Source organism: Anolis carolinensis, chromosome 1, assembly GCF_035594765.1.
Source record: "Anolis carolinensis isolate JA03-04 chromosome 1, rAnoCar3.1.pri, whole genome shotgun sequence".
NCBI classification, from domain to species: Eukaryota; Metazoa; Chordata; class Lepidosauria; order Squamata; family Dactyloidae; genus Anolis; species Anolis carolinensis.
The window spans coordinates 86,536,251-86,542,250 of record NC_085841.1 but is presented as its reverse complement, the minus strand read 5'-3'; positions in this window follow the sequence as shown (position 1 = coordinate 86,542,250).

The window sequence follows — 6,000 nt, the reverse complement described above, 5'->3', positions numbered from 1 at the left end:
TGGAATGCTTGCAAAAGAACAAAGGAAAGCTAGCAAACAGTATTTAAGAAGGATCTTCCTGCTGTGGCCTGGCCGTTCTCGCTGCGATCTGGGCCATGCTGCGGCCGCAATCTGGCCCGCACCGCTTGGCCCCGCCCACCAGGCCGCGAGGCTCCGCCCACTAGCCCCGTGACCCCGCCCACCACATCATGCGATGTGGTGGGCGGAGCCGCGCGGAATGATGGACAGGGCCAAGCCATGTGGGCTGGATGGCGGCTGTGGACCCAGATCGCAGCGAGAAGGGCCAGGCCGCAGTGAGAAGATCCTTCCCGCTGTGGCCTGGCCCTTCTCTCTGCTATCTGGGCCATGCCACGGCTGCCATCCGGCCCGCACGGCTTGGCCCCGCCCACTAGGCCCCGCGGCCCCGCCCACCACGTCGCACAACATGGTGGGCGGAGCCGCGTGGCCTGGTGGGTGGGGCCAAGCCATGCGTGCCGGATGGCGGCCATGGGCCCAGTTCGCAGCGATAAGGGCCAGGCCACAGCGAGAAGATCCTTCCCGCTGCAGCCTGGCCCTTCTCGCTGCTATCTGGGCCAGGCCGTGGCCGCCATCCAGCCTGCACGGCTTGGCCCCACCCACCATGCCACGTGGCCCCGCCCACCAAGTTGCACGGCTCCACCCACCACGTCACGCGACATGGTCGGCAGAGCCGTGCAACGTGGTGGGCGGAGCCGGACAACGTGTATTCCGGGGGGCGCACAAAAAATCTCTGCCTACTTCTTAAAATTTCCTAGAGACGGCTCTGCTGCCAGCTCCTGCAAGCCCCCAGCCTAAGCAAGGTTTGAAATCAAAAGAACAACCCGCAATACACAAAATAGAGAAAGGCTTGACATGGTAAAATTTCCTTTTTATTTTTTGTTATTAATATTTGAAGTGTTTAAAGCAGTCCTGCACAACCTGTGGCCCTCCAGGTGTTTGGGCCTCCAACTCCCAGAAGCCTTAGTCAGCTTGTCCAATGGTCAGGAATTCTGGGACCTAAAGTCCAAAACATCTGAAGGACCACCAATTGTGCAGGACTGGTTTAAAGGAACAGTGCTTGTGAGTCTCCTTGTGGAGATGAAAAATGGAGGTATAAACATAATAAAAGCAACAACAACAACTACTACTACTACTACTTGTGGAAGTAATTAATTGTAAAACCTCAGTATAGTGAGATTTCAAACTCATGGAGTTGCACAGTTCTTCCCGAGAAAAGAATTTAAAGGGATGTGAAGAAAGAAGGGCAATGTACGTAGTGGGAGGAGACAAAGTCCCATCAAATGCTTATACATGTACCTGGAAATCCAGGTTTCCTGCTAAGACATGAAAACTCACTGGATAACCTTGAGGAAGTCATACACTATCAGTCTCAGAAGACCTCAAAGAGCTGCCCATAAGTTGGTAATGATGTGAAGACATACAATGAATTTACCTTTAAAAGAAATTCAGCATTACTTTTTTCAAAACTTCATTTTGCCTGCATTTTTAATGTATTGGTTATACACCTATAGTTATGAGACTGGCTGGGTAGAACCACATGTGGTATCTCCATTGAATTATGTCCCTTATACTGCAACTAGATTTCTCTATGTGACTGTCCAATGACCCAGCTATGCAGGGGAAGCTAAAGAGTTTGGCATCCAGAACTGGCGACAGCTTGGTCTCATATATACAAGCAGGCCGTGTGAGAAGTTCATCTGTTGCACCTGTTAAACAAAGTCTTGAAGGCAATGCCAAGATGTTGGGACGATCCTTCATGTCACATACTATAGCAGTAGAAGAATGATTGTGTATGCCAAGCTGACTCCAGCTTCCCTGATTCCTCAGAGTCTCAGCATGGCTAGAATGTGCAACGTAGTTGTGTGTGGAGGCAAAGCTAGAGCAGATGAGCATATGGTCAAAAAGGCACTAGAATTAGACTTTGGAATTTGCTTTATCGGTGAACTTATTCCTACTGTTGTTTAATCACTTGATGACATTAATTAATTATACATCTCTACAAAGAAGTAAATACTGACCAATAAAGACAACCAATTTATTGTAGAAAAAGCTGGTGCCTTGATGTGGAAAATGCACTTGGAAGCCAGCAGTAAAAATGCTCTGTTGTGGAAGTCATGGGTTTGCCTCAAATCCCATATTAGGACGACAACACCTCAACTTGAATACTATGTGCATTTTGAAGGAAATGTTACCATTTCTTGACTACTTACCCAAAATATATGCTTGTTGTTTGTGCTGGTGTTGTGTGTCTTCAAGTTGTTTCTGACTAACGGTGACCTTAAGGTCGTTTTCAATTTATGGGTAACTCTATGAGGCTTTCTGAGATAGTGTATGAATGAGAGTGTATAGCAAGATTTGTTCAGAGGGGGGTTGCCACTCCTTTTCTCTTGGGTGAGAGAATAAGAGTTGCCCAAGATTGGTTTCCTTGGCTGTGCAAGGGTTTGAACCCTGGGAGTTAAGAAAGAATTTGTTGTAATGCCATAATTGCCTATGAACACAATTTTGGTCTCATCCTCTCTATTCCTACCTGTGTCACTGTGAAGGCACTCTGGGGGAAAAGGAAGGCTATGTGTCTGGCTACCAACGGTGATCGGTTTACCCTTTAATGTACCTCAAAACCTTAAAGTAAACACTTTTGAAACTGGTTACAGATAACAAAAAAAAAATGTTTATTGAACACAGGCAATGATAACTTCAGGTGGGATTCTTGAATAATAAGTCAAAATATAATATAACAGAAACAAAGCTTGAACATTGAGCTTAAACACACTGGAAATAAACTCTTTGAAATAAGATGAGGTTAAATCCCTGAGATATGTCACTAGTAAATCAATAAAGCACAGAATATAAATGGCAAAGCATTCAACTATAAAGTTGTGAAAAATACTTTAGGCTCTGGTTACTATTAGGTAAATACTCTGATCTATATTGGCTGATATCTTTAAGGATAAAGGGATTTTGAGGTAAGGTATGCACAGAACTAAAAGCTATAAAAGCTGTATGAGGTAAACACACAAAGCTATGATGGTAAATACTGGGCTATATGGTAACTATGAGGTAAGTACGTGATATAGGTTGCCTGTTTGGTTTGCCAGGCCAAAAGGAGCCCAGACAATTTGTTGTGATGGAATCTTTGAGTAATGATACTACTAGGTGCACTAGAAGAGGAAGAAAGACTACTCGTGAGCAAGACTCCGATGAGAAGCAACAAAGGAAGCAGATCCGGGAAATACTTATGGAGCCTACTGATGATGACACATTTGAGGGCTTTGAGGGGGATGATGGGGTTGAGAATCAGGAGGATGGGATGACAAGTTCAGAGGATGAGGTAATTGACTGGACTAAGGTGCGGGAAATCCAGGACATCTGTAGAGAATCCACAAGTAGCGATATGTTTGAGAGTTGGCACAGTGGGGATCCAGCTGGGTCTTGGGGAATTATGGGTTTGGATAAAAGATGGACTGGGTGGAGAGATCGGCAAGGGACTTCAGCTGAAAGGAGGTCTGGTGGGGCATTGTCTGATTCTAGCTCTGAGGAGGAATTGAGGCAACAGGCTGCAGCTGCTAGCAGGGTGTTGGCTGATTCTAGTTCTGAGGATGATTTGGGAATACAAGTGGGTTTGGGAAATGGATCACCTTTGCAGTCAGCAAAGTGTTGTTGGGTGTTTGTGTGTCCATGTGAGCTGTTTAGGAAGACGGACTTTGGGAAGACTTCTGTGAACGTAAGTTTAATCTGGATTATCCATGGCTGTGGGGGTTGGAACTGTGAGGGTTTTCTTTGGACTGTTTTGTGTTGATCTTATGCATTAGTTGCCATGCTGCATTCTACGCTTTGGCTTTTTATATGACCTGGACTGGATTTCGTACTGCTGACTTCTCCTTTTCTGACCTGGACTGGATTTCGTATTGCTGACTTCTCCTTCTCTGACCCGGATTGGATGTTGACATTGTGTTTGGGTGACTTCAACAGACGTCTTCGGGCCCCTGCTGGTCATCAATTCCTGCCTGCTGATGTCCTGCTGGGAATTGGAGTGCCTTCTTTGTTTTTTTACAAAGTTTGTTTTTAAACCGGATTATACTCCGGTTTAATCCGGGTTATTTTCCAGGGTCTGGGGTTTTGTGTTGATTTCTGGGAATTCTGTGTTTCACACTGAAGATTAAGTGTTCTGAGCCTTTTGAGAATGTTTTTGAGTTCCTTTTGGTTGTGAACTAATAAACTGTATTTTTACTAATGTCTGGTCTAGCACTTTAAGGAGTCTGTGTTGAAACAGAATCCTATGACCTAACTCTAAGAAGCTTTGATCTGGAATGAAAATTGGAGGGGAAAAGGCCTCTAGAGATGAGATCTCAGACAGCAGGGCTGAACCATCTTACCCAGGCCAGCAGGGGAGTTTTAAGCTCCATCCCTAAAATAAGAGCAAATGGAACAGTCCACCCAAGAGCAGCAAACCAGGAAATGAGCAGGGGAGAGAAAAGCTAAGTATGACATCACAGTCACAATAGGCAGGGTATGGGCACTCTGGTCGAGAATATGTTGCCCTGGTGACCCGCTTGAAGCAAATGGAGGCTATTTCTTGTCTTTCAGGCTAGAGTACCAAATAGTTGGGAACAGATAAGAAGGACCCATTGAGAGCAATGAAGGTCACACCCAAAGAGAGGTTTGGCTTGTTCTCCTTCTCATCCTCAGTGACAAAAATTCTCCATTAGCTGCTTTTCATAGTTCAATAAATGGGAAGCTATTTTAATACCCCATATAGCTATCTATTGTCCTTTTTGTGGTGGGACGACAATATTGAACCTGCTTCAGTTTAGGCAACAGCTCCCGTGCATTCCCTACTGACACATTTTATTCCTCATCCAGCTTGGAAATTTCTGTTCTCTTAATTATGGTATGATCCATGTGATATGATCCATGTGTCCACAGGACTAGTACTCAAGGTCATTTGGACATTTGGGGGGGGGGGTCAAAATTTAGAGGACAAATAAGAGAGGATGAATCTGCAGGAAATTGCTTTCCTCAGCTGCAAATATTTAGGAAGCTATGTGATTATATTCTGTATTAATTTGTCTTCAATTAAAAGTTGAATCAGTATGTAATTTCTTAATTTTTCAATGAATTCCTGAAATTAAATGCAGATTTTATACATAAAACTCAGTTGGTCTCTTGGTCATATTCAGTAAAACAGTGCTCTTACTTTCAGTTAGGTTTAGTGAAGCTGCGCTATGCTTGTTATATCAGCTATGTGTTCTAATATGAGATCTATGAGAATATAGCCTACACTTTCTTCTGTGGTTATCTGATCATTGCAGAATGTGTCATAGCAAGGCGAAGCACCAATTGGACTGTTGCCCCTCCTGCATTTTCCCATGACAACACTAAATGATTATGGTAACCAAGATCCCCCTCTGAAGAATATTAAGTCTTTCCTGACACATCATCTCTTCTACTTCAGCTGCACGTGTGTTATCTGATAACTATTGGGTCATGAAGTGTCACCATTTCATAATTTCAGCCGACTCTCTGGTAAGTGAGATTTGAATTGAATTGTCTGCTTGGCTGACAGCTGTGAGAGATCTCAGTTGCAAGTTGACAGTCACTAAAGAAAGATGCATAGAAAAATCTGGCGCTGAATGCTTGTGTTTCTGGATAGATGATAACTGCTGTTGATTGGGAACAATGCCCTGATTTGACTTAAGAAATTTCTCGTGTTTTTTGTTTTGATTTCACCTGCATATTTCACCAGGTCTGTACCCAGATTATTTTCTGAAATATCTTAGGTTTCCCTACTCCTATGTGTTCTTCTTCCTCCCCTTCCCACATATCATGCAATACATATAGATTCATGCAACATTTCAGGAACTGACTTTCATCAACATCCACTTTGTTATTATTCAAGAGTTAAAAGTCAAATATTGCATTAGTTATGAATTAGAATAATTTTATTTTGGTGCAAACATTTATCTTTCCCTTCCTTGACTTCTG